The following is a 27408-nucleotide window of genomic DNA, read 5'->3' on the forward strand; positions in this document are numbered from 1 at the left end:
GCTGCGCTGGGGCGGCCCCGGCGCCATCCCACGGCGGCCTCGGCCCACCCAGCGCGGCCCAGGGCCCAGCGGCGCGCTTGCGGCGTGACTCGGGTACAGGGGGGAGCGCAGCCTGCGGGCCCGGGGGGGCTGCGGCGCGCTGGGAGCCGGGGCCTCCCTTCCCTGTGGGGCCGCCCTCCGGGAGGGCGGTACAGTGCGGGCAGGCTTTTATAACGCAGGTCGTAAAGGGGACGGAGAAATGGGCTGGAAAACGCGTATAGTATCGTGCGAAAATATTTTAAACCATAGAATAGCATCCCGGGGAGGGACCCATTGGGAGCATCGAGTCCCACTCCCTTCGTGATGCCCCTGGCATCGTCCTGCAGGGTGACTCGGTTGTAAGCTGGGGTCAAAGTTAATGGCGTAGGAGAATACAAAAATATGAATTTGTCCTTTTGGAAACAATAACGCTTTCTTAAGTTCTTTAAGGAATATTTAATAAATAGAGCATCACTTTTCTACTTCAAGTGCATTCTCATCCCCAGCTGCCAGGGGGACTTCAGTGAAGCAGTTGTATAGTTGTGTCTCCTCTTGTCAGGGTTAACCTGTGCTGTTCGCATGTTAAATAGCCCAGAGTTACCCCAGGGCTTACCTATGGTGACTCCTCAAGCTTTCTAGTCCAGTCAGCTTTATGAAGGAATTCAGTAATTATTTTTCCCTACACTGTCCATCTTCATTAAGATGAACTTAATGAACAGCCATAGGGCAATTTATATTTTTCTAAATTGTTGGTTGCAACTTCTCTGCTGCACTTCTCACCAAATCTCTTGAAATGCAACATCAATTTCTATGGGTCATGCGAAGAAATTATTTTTTGTAATAAGATTAGAGACTTGGCAAAAGGAAATGTAGACAAATCAAATTACTTGCTTTGTTTCCCTACTACTGCTACTAACACCACCAAGGAGAATCCTTGTTTTTACCTTCCTTTTGATAAATGGATTCTGTGTCGTCCTCTGTTGCTTAGTAGTGGAAACATTTCATTCCTAAATAAAAGGCTCCCATGATTTATAATAGGCAATAGCTAATTATAGTAGCAATTAATATAATACAGCATTCTTGAAAACGTGTATCAGCATCATTATTTGCTGATTTTGTGCATTTTTATTAACATGCAAACTTGAAGCCAAACAAGTTGTCTGTAACGTACTCTCTTAATAGGTAAAAGGGTTTTTTTCCTTAATTGTTCTTTGGAAGAAAACTGATACTGTTTTGGTAAATTGAAGCGGTATCAGATAGGTAGCAGTAAGCTGTTGTGTTTAAAAAAAGTTCTCTATTTCTTCCACTTTTTTCCCTTCAGTTGTCTACATTCTGATAAATTAACCTGCCTTGTAGGAACAAAAGCATAGCTCACTTACTAGTAGTAAATCATAAGCGACAAATACAGTGAATAAATTCACATCTGTATACTGATAAACGTACATTCCTGTTTGAAGCAGGAAGAACTGAAGTGATGGCTTCCATTCAGAAATGCCTTGAGACCTGCACGGCATTAGCAGTTGTAGCTAAAGCGAGGCATACTCACGTACATATTTCTATTGCTGAAGTACTGCCTGACACACATTTTCATAAATCCTTTTGAATGTAAGACATCTTAGGGTAATCGTTTTCTTGCTGTGAAGTATTACCTAACATTACTGAGGCTTTAGCCAACATTCCCCACTTGTGTAGGGAATACTGTACACTGAACGTGAAACATGAAAATGATTCTTCTGTCATGTAACGTACTCTCAATCAACAGGATCCAGAATTAACGTGTCTGCAAAAGATGAGGTCAGTTTGCATCCTGTAAAGACATTCACCGGCTTATTTTTCAATAATCTCTACGTCTGACATCTTTACGTAGATAAATGTGCATGTGTACATACTTAGAAAGTATTTATAAAAGCTTAAAAGCCTCCAGAGGCTTTTCTTTAGTCTGGTTTGTCAACTGAAATAATGCAGGTGCTCTGCTCTGCCGTGGCTGTGCCATAGTAAGTAGTCAACCTTTTTTCTGCGCTGGAGCACTGATTATGCACGGATTTGGACACGCTACATCTGCTTTTTTATTTGTCTTTATTAAACAGTAAACTATTTCTCCAATGCGATTACTAATATTATTTTTTGAAAAGTGGTGCTGTGTATGCATACAGCAAGAGGCAATTTGTTTAAGTAACTGAAATGTGTTAACAGTACTTATTTTTGACTAGCGTAGAAAGAATTAAATTAGGAATATGAACCGTTCATTTATATAGTCTAATTCCAGAACTGAAGAATTATGATCGCTTAGATATAGATGGCTTATTTCTGATGTAAAAATTTGAGTACATACAGAAGATGCTACAATTTGCATTGTGTTTGTTCTTTGTTCGTGTTCAAGAGATATTAATTATGATCACATACTTTACTTTTCTGCAGATAGGCTTCATTCTGTGCATGAGCGGTTAGCAGTGACTTCAGATTTCTTTCAAGCTGTGGTTTCTGGATATTTACATTATTTCTGTAACTGTGTGATCAGAAAAAGAAATGAAAATTAAACAATGGAAAACGGAACAAAACAGTAATATTTTATGTTATAATTTAAAACCAGGATGCTTTATATCAAAGCAATTAAACATAAGTGGGGAGTATAGATTTTGTGAAAATCTTTATCTAGTGTCTCAATCAGAAATGTCAAAGATGTTATTGATGACAGAGGCATTAATCTTATGCTGCTGTATGAAAAATACAAAGAAATACTGCAGTGGATACATCTCCCTTTCCAGATGCATCGATTTGATGCTGCTCATGCTTAGAGTTTAAGCACATCTATATCTTAGTGTAGTGGGCACTGAAACTGCTTGTGTTCTTTCTCCCCTCTGTAGAATTTGCCAGTTCAAACAAGTGTTCTGGTATTATTTATTTACACTTAATCCATTGTATTGCTGCTTACTTGACTCCATGTCCAAATAAAGGTACTAAATAGTAAGTTTTGGAGAACTCCTGAAAAGGCCTCTGGCCTTCACTTGGCAAGGCTTACATTCTGATTAAACAATGTTTACTTTCTTGGTCAGTGCCTAGTTTCACTGTAGATGAATTTATTTGGCACAAAGAAAAAGACAACGCCCTTCACCTGTTCAGTTTCAATCTTCATATACTTTTATTTTAAAATTACAGCTTTTTCTGCTATGTTTAATTTTATCTTCTGAGTTTTAAAGTTGAAATGAAGTATTAGAATAGAAGTCTATTGTAACAAGCCGTTTATGCATTTACAGTTGCGAAATGGTCTTTTCATATAAGGATGTACTATAGCATTCATTATATGCCTCAAAGCATCTGGTAATCTCTGTATCACGTATAGATGTCAGTAAAGTATAGTTAGGGTAACAAGTATTGGTTTTACAAACATGCTTTCTGCTTTAGGTTATTTCTTCTGTGCTGTGAAATGGACAAAATCAAGTTGGAAGATAAAGCATTCATCAAAAGTTTTTTTCCTATGCAGTTCAGGACTGTTTCAGAGGTTTCAAACGTGTACAGGTAGATCAAAAAAAAACAACAACAAAAACCACCAAAAACTTGAAAAGTGTACTTCAGAAGGCCAGAGCCCATTTAGATTCTACTACTGTCACTCGTCTTGGATGCAAATTAGGAGCAAGGCTCTGGCAAGACGAGCACTGTATTAATAAAAAGGTACAATGCAAACGTGAATACAGAAGAGGAGATATTAGTTCACACTAATTAAAACTTCAATTTCAGTAACTATGCAATCTTAAACTCTTTTGGAGAGAGAGATGATGTATGGACACAGTATGTGAGAGCAGCGTAGGGTCAGTTGAAGGGAAGGTCAGTTGAAGGGAAGCAATTCGAAGCCTAGTTAAGTTTGTGTTACTCGCGTTGTTGTATCCCCAGCTCCCAAACCGGCGAAACCAACCCAGGAAAAGTGAGTTGTAAGTCTGGGTGCAGCCACCGGGGAAGCTTGATGGGCAGGGCCTTCGGGGGGGCTGGAGAATGAGGCAGAAATGCACTCACCAAGAGACGGTGCAAGTTGAAGTGTAGCTCCAGTGCAGATGATGAAGTTAAGGGGCAAGGAACTGGTGTTAATGCTTGTAATGTAAATGCCAGAGCTCCATCGTGTGGTTAGAGCAGAGTACAGGCTCGGGCCTCAGCCCTTGGCTGGGGTAGGTAGGCAGCATCAGCGCACTTGTTTGGCAGCAAACTCAGTCATCCCTGTCAGTGCTGTGGGAAAGTTGCACGAGTAGTGTCATTTTCTTCACTTCCACTGCTTCGGGCATGTTTAAATACAAGCACACCATGACTGGAAAAATACCCTTTGGACGCAGCTGCTGCAAGGGAAAAGGAGTTAATTATGTATTTTTAAAAGCTGAAGAAATTAATTGTCTAAGTGTTCACTGCTGAAGTACAGAATGTGCAGGTAGCCAGCCCTGAAACTCCTCCCTGTGTGCTCGGGCATGATGTCACCAGCACGGTGACTTCAGCAGCAGGGCTGTGTGCAATAACAGATTCACCTCAAGCTAGGATGATACCAAGTCAGTAGAGGCTGTGCCAGGAGTATAATTTATCCAGCGTGCTGTACATCAAGCTTCTCTGCTTGTGTACCTGCCAGGAAAGCATGATGTATCGTATCAGGGAAGAGGAATGCAGCAGACCTGAAGGAAAACACGGCAGCTCTCATTCCTTGAGAGGACAATACAACTCACATGATAGAGTTTTTAGAAACTGTTAGAAATAACCTGTATGTTTACTTCTTATAAACCCCAAAACTTCAGGACTAACATGAAGCAAACCACTAATGAGCTAGACTTTGCATGAATACGCTTTCAATAGACAATTTTGACTAGAACTTGGGTTCTTTTAATTCTATGCCCTTCTAGCATTGAACCAAATTAAAAATAGTAGGTCCCCTATATGAGTGATGTAATGTCAATAAAAGTGCTTCTCTCGGATAGTTAAAAGACAGGATATGTGATGATCCTTCTTAAGGCATATTTGTTACAGAGTGTGGTTTTTCTAGTGCCCTTTATAATCAATCTCAAGCCAGACTCCTGTATATAACAACAGGTTAACAATTGGATGTCATTCAAAGTATTTTTTCAAGGACATTTATGACCTCAAGGAACACACAGCCCTTCCAGACCTGGAGTAGATGAATGGCTCTTGTTTCAGGAAGCTGAAAGCAGACAAATGCTTATGGATTGAGGAGCTACAAATAACAAGAAAATGTCATGGTGGCAGTAGAAAATGGTTTAAAATGTCTTATAACAGAACTTGACTGGGAAGTCATACTGTCAGTGGAAATAACTACAAAAAATTTGATGCATCTTCTCAAGTTGGTTAGGTTTTTAGCTAACTTCTATCTAGAAGTGGTGAAATAAGAAAGTAATCTTAGTGTCCTTCAGGGTTCATTTGAAAATAGGTAACTAACAAGTGTCCTGCATATTTAATATATTTCATATTTTTGGCATACCTTCTGGGTTTTGGCATACCTTGCTGGGTGTAGGAAATCAGCAGCTTCATCTTAAAGTTCCACCTGGAATTAAAGATTTTGGACTTCATGGAAGCACTGAGTGACAAACAGTGAGCTGATGCTTCCTGTAGCTAGGATCACCGCACTGAGGCCTCAGGCAGGCTCCCATTTAGGAACTGGTTCTTTACATGAATTTTGCTTGTCAGTTGAAGGTTTAGGTGTAGGAACAAGGAACTATGAAAGGACTGCCAGCAGCTCCATTGAATATTTGCTTGACAGCAGGACCTCTGCCTGAGCTCACAAAAAGGATGTGATATGTGCCAGCGCTTCATAGCCATTTGACTTTGTCCCACTGCTACTGTTCTAATTTATTTGTTTTGGACATGGGGACCAACTGCTTGTGTCCATCTGTGCATGGTAAAGTATACGTTCCAGTAGGCATGTAAGTTAACAAAAGCAAATAATGGGATTTCTAACCAGTTACAAGCAAGATATTAAGAGTGATTCACCAAATTTTGTCATCAGTATTTGTATAAAGATTTCTGGAGTAAAGCACTGAGGGGGGTTGGAAAGTACTTTCATTTTTTTTCTCCGTTCAAGGAATAACGTCATCCCTTTGTATATTAATGCATTGGATCACGCGTTGTGTTTTTTGGCAAGGGCATTAACATGCATTAGGAGCTCTTGTTCTATCAAGGCTTTGTTTGATGACTAGTCTGAAAACCTCAGCTTAGAATTGGGATGAAGTACTAGTACGACATGTATTTAATGTTTGAAAACCTGCATTTCTGTAAACACTTTCAGCAATCTTATAAGTTACACTGACAAAATGATCAGTTTTCCTCTTCAGCTCTGTTCTCAAGATGTCCTTGCTAAGAAGGGGATTGTAAGTCACACATCAGTCTGGCAAGTATTTTTATTTCAATATTTTAAGATTTTTACTTCAAGGTCATGTTGAGCTATGGTAATGGAGATACTGGCTTTAAGGTTCTGTTGGGGGCAATGAGAAAATGCATTTGTTTCTGATGCAAAAAAAAAGTATATTTTAAGTGGCCTTTTGGTAAGGCAGTTTAACAATTAAGTGTCAGAGTATGGGCCTAAATAAGTTTTGTTTATAATAAAAGAATCCGTGTGCACAGAACTGTTTGCCATTTCAGACTACCAGAAAAGCCATAAAATACTGTTTTAGAAAGTACGTGATTTTCTTTGAGCTATTAATGGCCCTAGATTTTATTACTTTAAAGTTCTAAAGAAGAAGAAATTTAGGTCTGTGTGTGATGTTTCTGATAGGCATTGTTTTCTAATTTCAGCTGAGAGGTTACATCTGTGGAATGCTAATGGTACTTTTCCTGTAACAGAAAGGTTTGATGACTGTAGTTGCTGTACCTACTACAGCTTGCTAAGTGTCTAGAGTTTAAATATATTAAGACCAAATGGTAAAATTTTGGAACTAAGGAATTTAGATTTAAAATAACTTTGTTGCATGACTGGGGAGAAAGAGGAATGTTTTTTCTGTAACCGGTATTGTCCATTGTAAGTGCTGTCTGCAGCTGGCTTAACTTGTCTCTTTTAAAGCCGATCTTTCGACGTCACCTCCGAAGATGCCTGCACTGTGGGATGAGGTAGTAGGTTGTATAGTTTTAGGGTCATACCCACAACTGGGAGATAACTATACAATCTACTGTCTTTCCTAAAGTGGCAGAAAGTCAACAGTGGAAACACTTCACTTTTAAAGTTCAATGTCAGATTCTACTGAACTTCTATACTTGGAATGTTCTTTATAGGAGAGAAATGTTTCTGCAGCACCTACAGGTAATTGCATTTAGATTTCTGTAGTTCTTAGAAAAATCAAGGTTGTCATTCTATATTCATTTTTCTTCTCTAAAGAATAATAATAAAAATAGATTGATTCCTTTAAGGTTGGGCAATCAACTACAAATGATTGATGTTCTGATAAGTTGTGTTCTTTCACATTGCTACACGAAGCATCACATATTAACACTCTTCAGAATGAGCTATGGTTAGCTACTTCAGCAAAGATCTTAAGTACACGGTTCTCTGTCGGAGTGAGGTAGTAGATTGTATAGTTGTAGGGTAGTTATTTTACCCTGTTCAGGAGATAACTATACAATCTATTGCCTTCCCTGAGGAGTAAAACAAACTGCGGTCCTTTGCAGTCATTCATTTCCACATCGAGTGAGTAAAAATATTTTTGTCAGATAAGTTTAGGGTTGTAAAGTATGAAATTAATCCTGTAAATTATGTCACTGATTAACAATCAGTGTGGATGGTGCAAACCCTAAATGGTATTCGACTGCTGTGACATTTCTTCCAAGGTGAGTGGCACAGTGCTGACTGGATATCGAAAATGTCTGTTACTAGCTATGGAGTGGAATACCCCATAGACCAGAAATTACTCTGAAACAGTTTGGTGTGTTTAAAAATTCTGGTGATTCAGGCACGTACACTGTGACTTAAACTGTTTTGAGACCCCAATTCCTGTAATGCATTAAAGTTCCACTACTTCAGTTGTTTAGTAGATGTTGGAAGGAAAACTTACAGTTATACTTTATTAATATGTCTGTTTATTTTTCTCTAGCTCTTCTAGCAAGTGAGACTTAAACAATGTAATACAAAGATTAAAGTGTTGAACGGCCAAAACTCACCCCTGAACTGTTTGGGAGTGTAAAGCTATGACGTTTGGGCGCCCAAGATCCAGAATTGTAATTTTTCTCTGAAGTGGTTATGTTTTTACAAAAGAGATTTAAAGCTTACTTTGTTCTTTTTTCCCTCTTAAGTCTTAGGTGTACTCAAGTCTAGCTGCTTCTGCAGTAGAGTGAGCAGCTAGCATCTTGCTCTAGCAACAAGAGAAAAAGCACAAAAATGCTTTTTGGGACTGAAAATCTAGCATAGTAAGAGAGAAAATGGAGCCATTCAGGAGTATTTAAGCCAGGAGCGGTGAACTGGTTAACCACTCACTGAACAGTGCGAGCTTACAGGACACGCCCTGGCCTAAAAATGCAGGAGGCCAAAAGCAGCCGGTGAGCTAAGGTGACTTCGCAAAGAGCTGCGAAGTATGAAGAACTGCAAAAAGGAAGCATTGGGCTCCTAGGAAGAGGTAGTAGGTTGCATAGTTTTAGGGCAGGGATTTTGCTCACAAGGAGGTAACTATACAACCTGCTGCCTTTCTTAGGGCTTTATTATAACACCAGGACCATTTTGGCTCCATCCTAACCTCTGCAGCTTTGGCATGTGAAGAGAAGTGACCTCTAAGCATATTGAGGTTTAATGAAATTGGTGTATCAGCATAGTTGGTACTGAACTCAAGCATAGTACTGCTAGCTGGAATTCCGTATGGGGAGACGCTGCATTTCAGGATTCCATTTTAGCAACATTAGTGTGTTGTGATAGCCTACAAAGAAAAGGCCGTGTTTGGAAGAAAACTCCAGGAGTACGATCTAATTCCCTTACAGTTAGGACAGAGGTGTTACACACTTCTTAACATGGAGTTGAAGTACTAGTACTGTGTACTTACAAACAGGCAACTTTCCCGTGACTTCATGGATTTTAAGTTGAAAAACTGAAGTTTCCAAGATCGGCTCACTACTCCCTTAAAAGCTGGTGGTTTCTCAGCAGGTACAGGCACTCCCAATAAAACACGCTCTCAGTCATGGATTACTTGCAGTTCTACAAGAGAGAAGTTTCCAGTGAGTGAATGATTGCATGGCCATTATAGGATTGTTAGAAATCGTTGATATTTTTTTTTTTTAATGTAATTACACTGCAGTACTGTGATGGTTGTGGTAGGGCTTCATCTAGACACCCTGTACTGTGGGATATGGAGCCTGTTTTAAGTGTTGAACAGCTTACAGCATTGATACATTAGGCCCACATCAGGCAGTATTTAAACTCCTGACAATTAGACAGAATCCTAGATACTATAAACATGTTAAGTATGCTTGTATTGAACATTCTGTATGAATTTACTTGTACACATTCGATTCACTTAATAAAATAAAGCATTTTAAGCAACTCTTATAGTGAATGGACTTTGCTTTCTCCAGAATAAAGAACTGAATTTTACAGGAAAATAGCACCTGTATTATGGAGATAAAGTCAAGACCACATTTTTTTTTTTTTTAAAGTTTTAACTGGGATTAGAGGTAACTAAAAAAAATCATTAACAGTGATTTTTGATAAAGAGGTTTGGTATATACAGGACTTCACTGCTGGGGAAGACGGGTGTCCTTATTTACAACAGTACTGGTGAACATGCAGGAACTTGCTTGCTCTGGAGCCGGTTTTTGAGCTTAAGTTTTAATTGGTGCTCCTAAGTCTGGACTTTCAGGAGGGCAGTCTCTGCTGTTCTTAACCACCTTGTTTCTTGTGTAAATACAGTTGCCAAGGTATCAACAGATACAATCTGGGGAAAGAGGTACCCTGGAAATATCCTTTTAGCATTACAAAATGCATTAAGAGCTTTAGCACATGTAACATTTTATAGGTAGCTATAAGGTGTATTTTCGTAAGACTTAAGTAATCAGTGCTAGCAAGTACAGTGGTGATGCTCCCATTGTACCTGCCACATCTGTAAGACCTGTGTTGTGAGAGAACTACGACCGGGGTCCTAGATGAAAAGCAGTAGCTATAAAAAATTGTTAGTGTTCAGTTCAGTGTAGTATGCATGTTTGAGGCTTGATGCCCAGATTTCTGTTGTGGTACCACAACATTTGATATTACTAGCTGTCAGTGCTGCTGTGTCTCATTAACAGTAAACTTCAGGAAACAGAAAGTAGATGTAGCTTTGAATTTATTAGTTTGACTGAAATTAAATAATCTCAATTTTAAAAATAAAAATATGGCTTTGATCATAAAGTGTTAAAAGCAGAACCTCTGTTCACAGAGTCCCAAGTGCTATTTAAGCAATAGTACTTGAATTTTGGGATTAATGTCTGTGTGCTTTTGCAATACATTGTGATAAGCAGATGCTGGAGAGAGATACTGCAGCATCTGTTCTACCATATCCATATAGTCCCTCTTACACAACACTGTAAGCAGCCTTGATCGTGTCTCCATGGAGGAAGGCAGTAATGCTCAGTTCATTTAAAAAATATCAATACTGGTTAATTAGTTTTTTATCTAAGGGTGCTAACCCAATTCTGTCTTTCTGCTAGCGACTGCCTTATCCATGACAGGTACAGGCATTTACTTCCTTGTAACTGGAAGCAGCTTCATTAAGTGACAAGGCTCAAAGCAGAAAGTAATTATGCTGTGGTTTAGCACTCATATAATGATCAGATTATTTCTTACCTTGACTATCTGCAGGCTCCACCTAGTAAATGGTATCTGTTCAGCAAAGCACATTGTTTGCTTTTTTCCATGTGTATATTCAGAGAGGGGTCCAGGGATGAGGTGGCAGCAGAGAGAATCCATCCACTAAAGCAACAGTTGTTAAAGAATGCACAGCAAACAGTGCAGAAACGTTTGCAGTAGAGACATGTTTACCACCCATACTGAAGTAGTTGTGTCATGGTGGTCTTGGAAACATTCCAGTAGAGCTCTGAAAATAGAATACTGCTTCAGTGCTGATCCACATCCCAGGGGAATTATTTCTGTTCTGTGCCCTTCCATGCAGGAAGGTGTGCTTTCAAATCTTCCTGATGGTATGAAACCTGAGACCTGCTGAGATTTTACTGTAAGAGAAAACAGGACTAGCAAACATTCATGTTTCTAAATGGGACTGAGCACTTGGTGCCATGCTCACAACCTTTTAGCTTTATGCATTGAAAATTCTCTCAACTGTGCTGCCTTACTCAGATCCAGGATTGTGGCAGACACCTGATTAAAAATAATGTCACAAGAATTGCTGTTTGTCTTTTCTATGCTTTACACTACGCAGAAGATAATAGAGCTCCACCCTAGGTACATACAATAGTTTTACCATAGCTCAAGAGGTGTTCTCTGCTGGAGTTTCTCTGGTTGGCAAAGGGTTCTGCATTCTTAACCATTAGTTTCCCTTTGTGCTTTTGTGTCCAGCGTCCTTCCAACCAGAGGGAACAGATGCAAAGAAAAGCTTCTCTCTATATACATTTGACAGCAAGATGTTAGGAACACACACTTAGAATTTCCATGGTTTTGACTGCTGGATTGCCAGATCCAATGTGGTGGTCATTTGAAATGCCACGCCGTCCTTCTTCCAAAAGGCTGCTCTTGCTGTCTCTTGGTAACCAGCAGGCTGGACTCCTCAACAGGTACAGGCAGGTAGTGCAGCATCTCTTGGATTTACAAAGCAGTCGGCATAAAATACCTGGTATGTGCAAGAAAAAAAGAGGGAAGAGGAAGAAAGTCTCAAGTGTAATAATTAAAACAGACAAGTCTGTCAGGTTCAATTGAATTTTAGTGGGAACATTCAGCTGAGACTCCTAAACAAAGTTCTTCAACTCCAGAAGCATCAGTGCCTGGCTTGGCTTTCAGACCCCTGCTAAGCTTTAAGGAGTCCAGCAGATGAGATAGCTGGATTTAGTCAAGAAAGCAGATTTCATCTAACATGCTGTTGTATATTTTATGAAATCATTCTGGGAAGATGAGCTGTGATAGCAATGCATTTTTGTTGCAACACAAGAAATCAGATTTGTTCTTATCGCATGTATGGTGTTACTGGAATTTGGTATTTTTTTTTCCTACTAGTTTGTTTCAAACACTTAAAACCACTATGTGGAGAAGGTTTATGTGTATTGGAAAACTAAAAACGATTCTATTTCAGGCTGTTGTATTAAAGCATCCTTAAAACAAAGCTACTGCAAGTCATACTGCTGCTAAGGACTGTATTTTTGGTGACTGAAATAGGAGAATGTTACTGGAAAAAAACACTCATTGGACATCAGAACTTTTGTATAAATATTGCTAAGCTGATTATTAAAAAATTATGTATTATATGGCCAATAATAAACCAGAGCAGAGAGAAGGATCAGATCTGCAATTCCAAGTCCCAGTTCTGTGAGGGAGTTCAATACTCTGTGTGCATAGTGCCTTATGCTTACCTTCATACATTGCCATGTACGTCCTGCTCCCTTTAATAAGGTGTCCTTGGAGAGGTATCTGTCATCGCAGTAGTCCCAACAGCTACAACAAACTGCTAGGTGAAACAGTGGGCAGTAAATCCTGGCATCCTGAAATGCTGTCACACACGACGCCTGATTCACATCTGGAATCTTCAGTGCATAAGTGGTTCCTCCCGCAGAAGCTGCCTGAAGTGAGGAAGGGGGGGAGAGGTGGGGTTCAGAGAAGAGGAGGGATAAGAAAGCAAGGTAGAGTCTGAACTTCCCAACTCCTACAAAATTTGTACAAATGTCAAAGAGCTGGTACTTTTGACTAACATTCTACCCATTTAAGCTGTGATTGATGCTGTTAGGACCCAGTGTATAAAACTAAATTCTATCTTTAAACCAAACTGAGCACGAAGTTTTTCCCTGACGCTTGACTTTTTTGACCTAGAAAAAAAGGCAAAGCTGTTTTTTAGAGGTTGATGTAATATCATCCTGATTATTACTTCATCAGCTGGCATATACTGCCTCAATTGCTCTAAAATATATGCGGTAATGAAAGAGGTGATGCATAGCTGCTGAAACAAACACACAGAACAGTTTTTCCTCAGTTCTTCACATTTTGAAGAAGTGCAATATATTTCCATTTTCCATTAGTGTTTCAAGCTAAATGCAGCTGCCATGGAGAGCATAGGAGAGCCAGCAGTTAACTCTACCACTGCAGAGCAAATAAGGAAAGTCAACACGTCTGACTAATCTCTTTCTGTTCCAGTGGTGGTGGCAGTGATCAGAACAGTGTTTGTTCTGTTCTCTGCTCCAGGCCATCTCCACTTCTGTACTTTCAGGACAGTAACACTGGAGATGCTGTGCTGATACAATAGGCTCAAGCTAATTCATACAAAGAAGTGAAAGAGGTAGGTCAAAACTAATCAGAACAATGGGGGAAAGTAGGTAATTTAAACAGTCGGAGCACTAGGCATGAGAATAAGTAATGAATAAATAAATAGTGTGTGAAATTAACTAGAGTATACAAGTACCTGAAGAATGCAAACAAGCGCACTGATTGAAGAATCACATTAGGATGCAATTAAAAAGTTTCAGCTAACTGTCACAACAAAAATTTGCAATCAAGTGTGTAAAGCCCTGTTGTGGACATACTTTACATGCAACAGGCTCGGAAAGCTGTCCTTTGACAGGAACAGGCATGTTTGATTCAGCTCAAGTGCATGGAAATCCTTCCCTTGATCTCTGCACAGGATTTCACGTTGAGCCCAAGTACATTTTTACAAGTGATTGAAAGGAGGTGAACAGCTAACTCATTATTATGCAAATCAAGTTATTTAGATAAGATATTAATAAACATTAGTATTTTTTAAATTACTCACAGATAGGAGAGGCTCCTTGTTTACTGAGTGAGTAGCTCAGCAGTGTGAAAGCAGTGACGTGGAAAAGCAGCGAGCTGTTGCCCAGATTGCCCCTGCCAGGCTCCGCAGGCAGCCGTCGTGAGCCTGTGCTGGGGCTGCGGTGGTTTCGGATGCGGTACTGCCTGCGAGGAGCCTGACTGCCACTGCTCACCCTGGTCACAAACAGTAAGGTGCCCGTTAGTGACAGAGTTAATTATTACAGTATGGTTTGTTCACATCAAAGTGAATTAGGCTATGTGAAATTCTCAGAAACACTTCAAAAATTACTCCTCATGTGTGCATTGAAGATTTTACTCAAAAAAACACCCAAACACAACTTGTTTTCTAATTTGCATTTTCTCTGGTTGGACCTACATCCCCCTGGATTACCGTGACTCAGCGTGCTCCATTGTGTTTCTGCATTTCTGACACACAGCCAAGTCGTTCCTTCCAAAGATTACCTTGTTAAAGTAAAAATATCCTTTGTATTGCTTGCCCTTCAGATCTCATCCAGTGGCTGCAGATTGTTGTGCTTCGGGTCAGGGCAATACAATTTTCCAGTCAACTTCTCTTAAAACACAGAAACCAAAATTCCTTCACCAATCTTCCTCACATTCCTTTTCCTTCGTGTTTTGGAGAAGCACCGTGGTCCCAGGAAATCCATAACCCATTTCTGGATCTACATCTTGCACAGCTGTACACAAAGTTTTCTACCTTTCTCTGCCAGTTCGTTTCAATGCCGACTCTCAGAAGAACGTCCCAGGCATTTTAAGACTGCATTTATATGCAACTGTGACAGTAGTGACAAATAAGCTGCTCTTGAATAATATTTAGAGGTTTTAGGGCAACTACCCTAGACAACAATGTTCAGGAACTAACCTCCAAAAATAAAAAATAAAACCGTCTAAAGTGCTAATCAGCAAATCTGATAATGAACAGCAGTACGTGGTTGATCATTGCATAGTCCCTCTACAATCCAGAGTTCCCTCCATCAAAATCAGCAAGGGAAAATAATCAAATGCTACTCTTACATTCAGTACAAATTGGGTGGATTGGATAGATGACTACTAGACCTCTCAGTTGCAAATAGCCTTCAATAGCAGAAGTGAATTGTCTTAGAATTGCCACATTTCTTTGTTCCTTTTGTTATTTTCAGACAGATCAGGGAGCAATAAAATATTTGTAGATCCTTGATGTGCCTTTTTTTTTTTTTTCCTGCAGTGGTTTAAACTAGGCTTTTAAAAAAAGTGATCAGCAACCCAAATAGCTGGAGATTTCTGCACAAGATAGTTTTTAATTATATGAAAACATAGAAAACCTGACTGACTGGTACCTTTGCATACTTCCATACAACAATTCCGTGTTTCAAGCAGAGTTTACTATGTCTGAGTTGGAAAGGGTTCAGCATGTGAAATACTGAGCAGGCTAGCCTTCAGCAGATAGAGCACAACAGTTGTTTACAAAGTGGAGTAGGAGTCTGTAAAACCAATGAACAAGAACAAAAAACTAACACAAGAACTAGAGGGCATACTTACAGTAGGGCAGTTTTGGGCCTGAAGTCCACATATTTTTATTTTCCCTCAAAAATGAAGTTCATGGATTTTCTCACCTCTGGCACATTCCAGGCTGTAACTGTGCCATCAGTACAAGCAACAGACCTCAACTTTCCACCCCAAACACATTCATTGCCTGATAGATAAGCCATGACAGCTGTTTTTCCCTACAGTAAAAAAAAAAAAGTTAAAAAACAAAACATCATTACATAGGGCTGAAACTTTTGATTCTCCACAAGCTCAAGAGTGTTTAATGTGTACACATGGAAAAATAACATGCCCTTTAGATGGCATACTACTAAGCAATATTTGATGACTGCATGCATAAGAGTTTCTCTCTTAAGGATGATTAGCAATTTAGATCTTGCTATAGGTTCAATAAGCACATTTGCAGTATGTATAGGTAGCTAACATTTTCCTCAAATCTGGTACATGGTCAGGGAAGATGGGTTAAAGACTAAAAATAATGCTCTTTCTGCACCTCCACTGCTGACCTGATGAGATACGCCAACGAGATAAGGTTTTGCATCATCTTGTATGTAATTTTTTTAAGGGCTGGTAAGTGCTACAGTTTGCTACTTCACGATGAAAGGATAATCCAGGCAGAGCTCTATTTTTAGCTTTCTGAGAACACAACACACAACTGCCACTTTTCCAGAGGTGATTTGTTTAGTTTCCACATTTCTGTTGATAGCCAAAGCCTTTTTTTTTTTTTTTTTAAAGAAAAAAAAAGCAGTATGGTTTTGTGGTCTGACCACCTGCAACCGTTGCACACAAAATCTTTCAAAGTGCCGCATTTCATCCCTAAATAAAACTTACCTGTAGGTTCTGGTAGTATTAGCCTTTGTGAGTGTCACCAAAGATAGTTAACTCCAACTAAGCATTTTGAAAACTGCTGCCACGAGGCGAGTACCCAAGCAAAATGCTATTTTCTCTGCTGCCATGTGCCTCATTAACATGTGTGTATAATCAGCTGGTGGCCACCCTGACACCATCTGATATTTAAGTTGGGTACGCTGCAGATGATTCTTCTTCCCTGGCTGAAAATCATGAAATCACATTTAAGATGCTGCAGAGATCCAGTGAAGTGGGCTTGTGTGAAACGAGCATGACCGTGGCCTTGCATGCAAGAGTTAATGAAAATACAATTAATAGCACAATAAGTTTGAAAATCACTAGCTGTGTATATTTATTGCATATTCAAACCAAAATATTCAACATATTTGGTTGAGACCACAGACAAAAGCAGAAACTTGGGCTCCACTGGGAGCATAATGAGGCTCAGCAACACCCCTGTCCCACCTGCCAGAGCTGCCCGCTGCCTTGGGTGGGGTGGGGACCCCCTGGCCCCCTGCCCGGCAGTTCTATGTTCTTCACTGGCCATAACACTTGCTGGCTATTTGCATTGTGTGGTCGTAAACAAATAATATGTTTTTTTAAAAGGCTAGACAAATCAATACGAGATGTACCTGTACAGGGTGAGTGGTTTCGTTTTAATAGTGTACAACCCAGCTTTGAGAGTTTGGGCATTGAAAGCAGCACTGCTGCCCCAGGAGCTGCTCTCTGAAGTGCTGCTCCAGGACTGTTTGTGCCAAAAAAAAAGTTTTGATACACTGAAACTGATTCAAAGTGTTTAACAGCTTTTGCTGTCAAGTAAGGAGTACCAGATTGGTAAGGAGTACCAGACTGCGCCTGTTCTGCCACTAAAGCCTCAGTTCTTTGAACCATTGCTCTGAAACATTCAGAGAAACTGTGAATGTAAGCATAGGCTTGTGGGGGAATTTTCAAAACAAATCATTTTGGTCACTGTTTATGTTAACTTTTTTTTTTTTTTTTTTTTAAAGGAAATGTGAGGATAAAAATCACTAGTATTCCACTTTTTTTCCCCCCTCTGGAAAAAAAGATTAAGAGGTTACAACATTTGTAACAATATACCGCAGAATGAAGGGCAGGAAGACTACCATCATGTACAAAAGAATTTGGGATTGAAAATAGTAACAGTCACAAGAAACCACCTCTGTCCCATTTATTCTGCATGATCCCACGAACTCAGCAGTAGGTACTCACTGAACTAGACACAGCACCTCACACAACACTGTGTGTGTGGGGGTGTCACACCTCCCATGGTTTATGGGCTGGCAGTTGTGGTAGGACAGCTAGTTGGACTCGCTGGGAGCGCGTTACCAATCGGTTCTGGCTGCTACTTGCGCAGGTTTTCACTTTGTGGGCATCACCGGGTGTGCTGCTTGTCACTTCTTGATACCGAAAGCTGTACACCCGTGTTTGGAGACAGCTGTTGTACTCCACCTGTACAGGAAGGGTGCACGGTAAAAGCATTTTACTGCTAGAGCGTATTGATGTGGGGATGTTAAAATGCACTGCTTAATTAAGAAAATGAAAGAAAAAAGCAAAGAGTTTTAATGCAGAAGAAAAAAAGAAAGAAGGAAAGTTACAAGGAGAGGATTAAACGGAGTCTTAAAACAAGAAGGCCACGTGTGGCAGGGAATCCCCTCAGGATTCACGGGATGAGGTTGGTTAAAAGCAGATGGGCAGGGGCACAGCTCAGAGCAGCCGGGGTGCGCAGGAGGGCGATGGCTGTGCAGACTCCGTCCCTCCCTGCCACAGCGTGGCCCTGCTGGCACCATCCCCTCGGGCATCGCTTCTGTGCCCTGTGAAGGAAGCCGAGATCAGACAGCCCCTGTTAGCGATGCCTGCCCGCTACCCAGCAAAGTGGTCTGCGCCCAAGCGCGGTGTAAAACAGAGCTCACCCAGCAAACAGCAGGAGTGGCCAAGCCCAGGCCTTGCAAGTGGTAATCCTGCCTGCTGGGCATATTCCCTTCCTCGCAGCCTCCGGGCCACGCAGAACTCATGTCAAAGCCTGCACAGGTTTATGCTGTTCATGTTCAGTAAGAACTGACTCAATTTGTGCCAAAATCTTTCAGGATTTTCCCTCCCCTATCCCCCCATGAGTTATGTTTCCTTGAGAAACCACAACCCTCTTCAAGTACCTCAGAAATGCACCATAAGCATTAAGCCAACGCTAGATGATAACAAATGAGGCAAATTACATGCCAGGATGTGCTGGTGATAATGTTTTCCACCAAAGACAGGAGCAGTGAGGTTTTCCAGCACAGCAGCGGCCGCGTCCCCCTGCCCCGCCAGGCACGGGGCGGCCCTGCCCTGCTGCCCGCGCGCGTCCCCCGGCCTGGCGGTGTCCGGCGGGTGACACACGGCGCGCCGAGGCTGGCCAGCCCAGCAGAGGCTGACCTTTAAATCCATCGCTTCTTGTCTGCATGCCCAAGAGGAAGTCACATGTGTGGCACGAGCCTGACCCAGAAATATTGCAGGGAGTAGGATATTTTGCGCGAATAAGGAAGGGCAGGGTCTGCAAGATGAATCACTGAAACAATAATTATCCTGAGGAAAAACCTTGGAGGGTGGACTAGCTGTGATAACTGCCCTTTCAAGGTAACAACAATGCGAGCCGTCAGCTCTTCTCAGCTGTGAGGAACAGAAAATGCTTTAGCACAGACCATAAAAATAAGAATTATGGAAGTTTGTAAGAAGAGATTGGCCCAAGATGCATCCTTCACTTCCCAGCCACTCCAGCTTCAGCCTGTGATTGTTATACAATCTGCAACAATAATTGCTCCCAAAATTATTTTTAGCATGCCAGTAGCTTTCAGTGCAAATAAATAAAGGGACAGACAGTTGCTATAAAGGCAGGAAATAAACTTTAGAAAGTACTTAGCTTTTGGCGAAGCAGGGCAACTGGATTACACAGTTCCTGACTGTGCATGATAGTCTCAGATAAGAGGAGCTCTAAACGATAGTTTTCTTTTCTTGCCCCTGCTCAGCCCAGCTGTAGTGTAGCCGTCAGAGCCTTGCCATTGCCCTGCACCCAGGGCAAGCACCAGAGCCCCCCACCACAGGGCCGCAGCGCTCACCCGCGTATCGGGTGCGTTTCCCACGGCTGTACCAACGTTACAGCGACGTGCGGGCACAGGGCTTGTGGCAAGCAGCTCCCACCAACAGCACCTGCAGTGCTCCAAGGAGCTCAGAAGCATCCCAAAGAGAGGCAGCAGCACAGCGGGAGGCAGGACTCGACCCCACCAGGCACATGGTCACTGCAGGGCTGTGGTGTGGGAGCAGGACCAGGCAGGAACGCTGCCCAGGTGCCCAGTCCCAGTACTGGTCCACTGCTGGTCAAGCACCCGCCGCACTGCAGGAGGACAACATAGAGCCCTTGTTCTTTCTCCCACTAGAAACAATAGTTAAATTTGTGTTACCGGGCCAGCCTTGGGCTCGCTCCCACCTTGGCACTCTGACACCTTTGTTAAATACTGCTGGCTACCTCAGTGTTGGTCAGAGCCCTAGGGGAGACAAAGCTTTGCTGCTGTTCACTTTTTCTACCAGTATCTCCCTTCTGTCTGCTTCAGTACCAGGAGCTGCCCCAGCCTTGCCTTGGCTGTGCCCCCACTCCCCGCCTGGGCACTTTGGTAACTAAAGCAAAATTTGAAGACAAAAAGGCAGGGAGTCCGTGAAGGGCACCAGGCTGCTCTGTCTGTGCTCGCTCCTCACTGGGCTCAGGAGAGGCTTCTCCTCGCAGGCAGCCCATGCTGACGAGGAACACAACCCGCTTGCAGCGGGGTGAGCCGAAGCACCGCTCTTCCTGCTCTCCTCCCAGCCCAGTTGACTGCCTGCCAGCAGCAAGCTTGAGACAGCCCTGGAAAGCAAAAGTGCTCTGCCGAGGGGGACACAGCCTGGAGAAGGTGCTTCCCGGCACTGCTGCCTCTCTCTCTCAGACACTGAGGGCTCAAACTTGCCGTTACCGCAAAGTTGTTGTGCCCTTTGCAACAGAAAGCCAATTTGTGGAGTAACTGTAATAATGCTAAAATAAATAAAGGCATTTCCTTGTCCCAGCTTTACATGGATGCCTTTCCATCTCACTGCTCCTGGATTATAAGAAAGAGCAAACATGATGCTTAGAATTCACCATCACTAAAACTATTAGCAGCTTTATATACTTCTGCCGCAACTTCCTTCTCAACTAGGCAGCCAGCATCCCTTCACTTCTCCCCACAAGCCCTCCCAAAGGTCTCGGATGCCTGTTGCTTGGAGATAGGTCCGTCAGCACTTGAAGGGTGGTCTGGGGGGAAGGTGAGGTCAAATTACTTAAACATCCTACTGGTTTATTTGCTTGTTTAGCTGTACGTGGAGTTCCCTCCTGACCACTGGAACATCCCTCCCCTCTGTTTTTAATTTAAGGTTTAACAGAAAGGTTTTCATATTTTTATATCCCCCAAAGCCTAAAAAAACCCTCTTTAGCCACAGCCCTTCAGCTTGGCCTTGGTCATGCCTCTCAGCGGCAGAACCAGAGTAAAACATGTTATCAATTTGACCAGATCGGTTTCCTTTATGGTGGAGTTGTTTTCAGCACTCTGTGATGTGTATTACAGAAGCCAAAGATATAAATGATCAACTGGAAGCTTGAATTAATTTTTCCTCGTGTCTAAATTAGGAGCGTGAGTAATTGCTGCAGTAATCACAAGCAGAGCCTGTTTATCAATGCCAGTGAATAATTGGCTATTAAACAATAGTGCACTTTGCCTTTGAAAATTCACAACACTCTAACAGGAAGCACGCTGCCAGTTTTATATTAGCCTGATGATTGATGAGAGGAGTGGCAGGATTACAAACGCAGTTTGGGGACAAGCTCTCTGACATGTCTCCCCCAAAATCATCCCTATGCTCAAATCGTTATCCACACCGAGGATAAGCACGTTGTGGGCTTAGATTACAGCATCTGAAGTCAGAGGGCCGAAATAGCACACGTCTAACTGTAATCAATCACTTTTGACTGCAGGCAGCCAAACACCGTACCTAGAAGCTGCAGGCAGGAGCTGCCTCTTGTTTTCTGTTTTTGTACGTGTGTCTGTCTGCCGCTCGGCCATTGCTCTGACCTCACCCTTTGTTCACAGCAGCATCTGGCCCCGTTATCTTCCTTATGCTCTTCCATTTTCCGTGCCAAGCCTATCCTCTTCCCACCATGCCCCTCATCCCTTCCTTTGACAACCCTGGATCGAGTCCCTGTCCTCCTGGTGTCGCGTCCTTCCCACCCAGCTATATCCACCCCTTGCCTCCACCGCATTTCTTTCCCCTCCTGGCAGTTTCTGGGCTCACCCCAGCCACCCACAGCTCTCAGGACCTCACCTGTGCTCCCTTCCTCTCCTGAGCATCTTCCTTTTTCTGAGCTCCCTGGATCAGGAACACGTTTTTGGGGGTCCCTCCTCTCCCCACTGCTTCCAAACCCCTTCTCTCTCTCCTTATTTGCCTCTTCTACTCTGTGCCCAGCCTCTTCTCATCCTCCATGCTCATGCTAAAGCTTTCTCCGTGTCCCCAGTGCCCACATCCACTCTTGGTGGTGTCAGGTTCCGACTCGATGACCCAACCAGTTTCCAATACTGCCAATTCTGCCTGCTTGGGCCTCATTTGACTCTTTCAGTCACTCTGAAATGGTTAATCTGCTGTTTTTCACCTAGCACTGCTCTTCCTCACCTCTCCACTCTGCAGATTCCCCCTCTGATCACTGCTCATCCAGACAATTCAATTAGTTTTTCTTTCCTCTTCTGTTTTCAGACCTCTCCTCCCTGTCCTTTTCTCCATTTGGAAATTGCTGATTTTCCTTCAAGCTTCATTCAGTCCAGTCTAGACTATCTACCCAGAGTATGGCCTGACTACTCATTTCATTTTTTTTTCTCCCTTTCCCCCCAAAGCACAAAAAATTCACAACAAATTCATTCTTTCTGCCTCTCCTTATTGTCCCCTTCCCAACTAAGCAGCTGTAAGATCCAGCTGAGTCTGAAGAAGTATATTTGCCACTCTCACTGATGCAAATTCTGCCTTCTCAACCACTTGCTTTTCCTGGCTCCCCTGTTCTCCCAGGAACTATGAGTGACGGATTTTCCTTGTCTCTGAGGTAGAGCACTGGTCTGTCCTCCCTTCCAACAGAGCACTCTCACTTTCCTTCACCCTTTCTATTTTAATTAACCTTAACCATTTTCATTTAACATTATATTATTTAAATTTCCTCCTCACTAATATCCTTTAGCACATCCTTTCCTTAAAATGCACCCCAAAATCCTTGGTTTTCTTCTAGTCCTTCAGGACACTCCATCATAGCTCGAGTCCAGAGAAGGGCTACGAAGCTGGTGAAGGGTCTGGAGAACAAGTCTTACGAGGAGCGGCTGAGGGAGCTGGGACTGTTCAGCCTGGAGAAAAGGAGGCTCAGGGGTGTCCTTATCGCACTCCACAGGTACCTGAAAGGAGGCTGTAGCGAGGTGGGGGTTGGTCTGTTCTCCCACGTGCCTGGTGACAGGACGAGGGGGAATGGGCTAAAGTTGCACCAGGGGAAGTTCAGGTTGGATATTAGGAAGAACTTCTTTACTGAACGGGTTGTTAGTCACTGGAATAGGCTGCCCAGGGAAGTGGTTGAGTCACCATCCCTGGAGGTCTTTAAAAGATGTTTAGATGTAGAGCTTAGGGATATGGTTTAGTGGAAGATTTGTTAGCGTTAGGTCAGAGGTTGGACTCGGTGATCGTGGAGGTCTCTTCCAACCTAGACTATTCTGTGATAACTCACTGCTGTTTTTATAGTATCCTGATGTTCCTTCAGAAGTTCCTGCCCCTCACATCTTACCCAAACTTCTCTGGCTAATATGTCACATCTTCTTACTCACACACTTCATCTTTATCCCTCTTCATTTACTGTTGATCAAGCTCTTGAGATCTTGTTCTGCATTCTTCTGGATTCTGGACACTTGCTTAGGGGTCTTTCTCACCAGGCTTGAACAGATCCTGGTCTCTTTCACCTTACTATCCCATTTCCAGGGGAGGGAAAAAACAACAACAACCACCACACACACACCAAGAAAACCTCATCTCCATGCACCAAAAAACTCATCTCCATGCACAAAGTCAATGACTGCCTCCACAGAGTTAACTTCTGGTTCACTGCTCAACTTCAGACTCATCCCCTCTATTAAATAAGAATTATTAGTTAATTACAGTAAGAAGTATCCTTCTCAGAGGTCATCTCCTATTTATATCTACATGTAATTCAGGTTCTTCCTGGCTGAAACGAGGCTCCTAGCCATGCCATCCATCCCCACTTTCTCGCATTGCTGACAACATGACACCCCACAACAAATTACAGCCTCCAGCCCCTCTCCTAATGCCCTCTTTACTGAGCCTCCACATGAGGTTTATTTCTCTTGAAGGCTTTCTGCATAGGATCCTGAGAAGTGACAATTATCCACTTGGCTGAACTGTCACCACGTAATACCCTGGTTAGACTGCCAGCTTCGCTGTTGCTTTGCTCACCCCAGTCTAGTGTTCCACAGCAGATTTGGTCTCCTCACTGGCATTTTGACATCACCTCATTCTTTTGCACCCACGTCATGTGATCAATCACTTTTGCATCAAGTATAGGTCACTTGACTTTGCTTTTCAAATAAAAAGCTGTTGTAAGGATGGTTTGCTACATTGGTCTTTATGCCTCACCATGTTATTTCCAAGGAAGCATCCTTCTTTCTGGGTGCTGAATTTCTGCTTAGGACTCCCTATGAATATTCACAGAAGCACCTTGTTCTTCTCCTACACTTCTTAATGCTGTAGTGTCCTACTTGCCAGCAGCTGCCTACCATACTGACCAACATGGTTCCTTTTTTACTCCTTTATCTTCCACACTCATCTTCTACTCGATAATGTTTTTTTGGGATGAAATCCATGTTCTGCATTTGTAGATGACACTGCAGAATGCCATCCTGGTGAATAGATAGGTCTATACCTATCAGGAAGCCCTGACTTGCAAAGTGTTGCAGTCTCATCCTATCACATATCCTTTATCAAACACGTAAACCCTCCTGAGGTCATTTCAGTCTGCAACCCCTGCTCAGGTCAAGCACAATGCTGACACTTTTCAAATGGCCCTTGCTCTCTGGTCCATGTGAAAGTCATTTTGCAAGAGCGTACACTGCTGAGCTGCCCGTGGAGTTGATATGCACTTACACACCCCGGCCATGTTTCCCAGAATGCTTCCCAGGAACACATCAGTGAAAGCTGGTGCCCTTTCCAGGCCTTCACTTGAGGAGCAGCACAGAAAACACCCTCACTGACAAGAGCACACACAAACCAGACCAACGAGAACACAGGTGGAAAGCTATTTTAGCCTGATCCACAAGTTAAGGTTACGTCTGAAAGTCATTTCCAGCTCAGAGAGCAGACACCAAGTATTCGGTTATCCTCTGTGACTATATGGAGGCATCGGATAAGCACATGAAGCTTATCAAAAAAGTTAACAATTTTGGCAGATTAACACTAGAACTACTAATTCAAGCTGATGAGTGTCCTCACCTGGCTGTTAGAGAGACAACCCCACCTCTGCCTCTGGTCTCGGACAGCGACATCTGTGTGGCAGCACAGGAATACATGGCAGCATGGCTACATGACCCTCTAAGTGCACAAAGAGGCATTAGCTTACTGTGCCATGGCTGCTCACCTGGCTTAAGGCAGCAAGCTTGGCTGAAAGCCACCAAAACCCAGTCAGAGAGTTCCAATCAGTCCCTAAGTCTCATGGCCTAGCACTGATTCATCTGTGTTACATCTTCTCAACTGTATCAAACACATAAAGACTTAATCAGTTGTCTTTGCTATCATTAGACACTCTACAGCTTACAACTACATATTTTATACCTTTAATTTATTTACTCCAGTTACTGCTTGGGAACAACTGGAAGACCGAGTTGTGAAGGCATTAGCAGGCCTCTGCCCCACAGATGTACTTGAAGCGTCTGTGCAAGCAACATTTCCAGAGCACGACCTAGCCTATACAAGCATCTTCCATGAACATACTTTTAGGCAGAATCACAGAACTGTAGGGGTTGGAAGGGACCTTGAAAGATCATCGGGTCCAGCCCCCCTGCCAAAGCAGGATCCTCAGAGCAAGCTGCCCAGGTAGGCATCCAGACAGGCCTTGAATATCTCCAGAGAAGGAGACTCCACAACCTCTCTAGGCAGCCTGTTCCAGTGCTCCGTGAAGAAGTTCTTTCGCATGTCGGTGCGGAACTTCCTGTGTTCTATTTTGCAGCCATTGCCCCTTGTCCTATCCCCACAAGCCACTGAGAAGAGGTTAGCTACATCCTTCTGTCTCCCACCCCTCAGATATTTATAGACATTGATAAGATCTCCCCTCAGTCTCCTCTTCTCCAGGCTGAACAGACCCAGGTCTCTCAGCCTGTCCTCATAGGAAAGATGCTCCAGGCCCTGTATCATCTTTGTGGCCCTCCGCTGCACTCTTTCCAGTAGATCCCTGTCTTTTTCGTACCGGGGAGCCCAGAACTGGACACAGTACTCCAGGTGAGGCCTGACCGATCAATTAATTTTGTTTACATAATTTAGAGTAAATATTGAATGCAAACCTATTTTGCCTTGCAGCTTGCCATAGATTTCTGTGCAAAGGTAGATAGGAAGAAGTTCCTGACTTTGCAAGAAGATAAATTATTAGTAAGAGCCCCAATAGCCACAGTACAATTCCCTTTCTTAGGATCCACAGAATCCCCCTGAAGTTCTCCTGATAACAAAGGCTGTTTGAACAAGCTGGCTGAAAATAAATAAATAAATCTAGTTCAGTACTTTTCCTTTTTTTTTTTTTTTTTTTTTTAAAACCTGCAGTGCTATTTTAAGAACAGTTTTATGGTTACAGTTTAGGCAATGGCTAAAACGGAAGGGAGAAGAGTTACAATATATTTCATAAAGTTTATGTGCCTTGCCCATAACTGTCTCTCACACCATGATATCACCATGCCCTCCCAGATTTCTAGTGACATCTTGACATCAGCCTTGTAAAAAGGCATTTCAAACCTTTGAATAGGGGGGAAAGGGAACTTCCTTTTGGAGGAGACAGGTTTTCAGTTCTATTATTTTAATTAAAGCTATAATTTTAGTAATATTAGACTCATTGCTAGCAGTGATAACTTCAAGATTTCTTCTGCTGATTGTCAAATTTACAGATGCATCCAAGGTCAGCCTTCATCAGAACAAAAAGTAGACCTGTGTCTTTCTGTGCCTTCCTCCCCATCATTCCATTTTCCCCACCCTTTCTCTCCTTCCTGCTATGAACATGAGTTTGCTTCCCCTGATCTCCACATGATTTCCTCATGCTATTTGTTACCCCTTCCCATACACAATTTTTGTGACTCCGCCCTGTGCACATTCAGGGAATAGACAACACCCTTGTTGTCCACGCTGCTGTTCTCCACCCAGCCGCACAAGCTATTTGCTTTGCACATCACCGTGCACACAGGCACTCTGTCCAACAAAAAGCCTGCCTTACTTTTGCAGTGACTGGCATCAGGTACAGCTCCATCTTGCCCATCTTCTCAGCTCATTGCCCCAGCACTGTGAACGGTTGTCAGAGCTCAGCATATTCTGTGGCAAATCACTAGCATCCAGCAGGTTTTGTTACCTGAATATATACCAGCAGGACCCACATATTCAGCACTGGCTGGCCATGGCTAACCAAGATGCGTGTTTGACATCCAGTTTTACAACACATCTCTTATCCCTCCGTGTGCGCTATTGCTACTCCACCTCTGTAGACTTGGTATTTCCAAAGCTGTCAAGTTCTCCTCTTCCTTGGCATCATCTGTAGCTCTCTGGAGGACTGTCACATATGCTAGATCAGATCTACGGTGCTTAAGACCTTCCTTTGGCAAGGGATAATCTGCTCTGCCAGTTCATCATTTCACTTCTGTGTCCATTAATAAATATATAAAGGAAATGTAATTTTTTCCTTAAAAAAAAAAAGACAAAAACAGTATTTGCCTAAGCGCAAATTCTGACAAACAGGGAGTAATTTTTTTCAAGTA

General features: G+C 42.5%; 2 long non-coding RNA genes across 3 annotated transcripts; both read right to left on the minus strand.

Annotated features, from left to right (window-relative positions):
* Positions 1 to 2147: 2147 nt before the first annotated feature.
* Positions 2148 to 4347, minus strand: LOC118173318. Its single transcript, XR_004754124.1, has 2 exons — positions 4027 to 4347; positions 2148 to 2524 (listed from the first exon to the last, which is right to left on the minus strand). It is a non-coding gene; the product is annotated as an uncharacterized LOC118173318 (long non-coding RNA).
* A 1304-nt stretch (positions 4348 to 5651) lies between these two features.
* LOC118173316 lies at positions 5652 to 15656 on the minus strand. Of its 2 annotated transcripts, none has more exons than XR_004754122.1 (4): positions 13911 to 15656; positions 12523 to 12729; positions 10793 to 11757; positions 5652 to 9169 (listed from the first exon to the last, which is right to left on the minus strand). It is a non-coding gene; the product is annotated as an uncharacterized LOC118173316 (long non-coding RNA). The 2 variants fall into 2 exon arrangements; XR_004754121.1 differs by lacking the exon at positions 5652 to 9169 and adding an exon at positions 9770 to 9922.
* Between the last annotated feature and the right edge of the window lie 11752 nt (positions 15657 to 27408).

The sequence above is a fragment of the Oxyura jamaicensis genome, chromosome 12 (genome assembly GCF_011077185.1).
Source record: "Oxyura jamaicensis isolate SHBP4307 breed ruddy duck chromosome 12, BPBGC_Ojam_1.0, whole genome shotgun sequence".
Lineage (NCBI taxonomy): Eukaryota > Metazoa > Chordata > Aves > Anseriformes > Anatidae > Oxyura > Oxyura jamaicensis.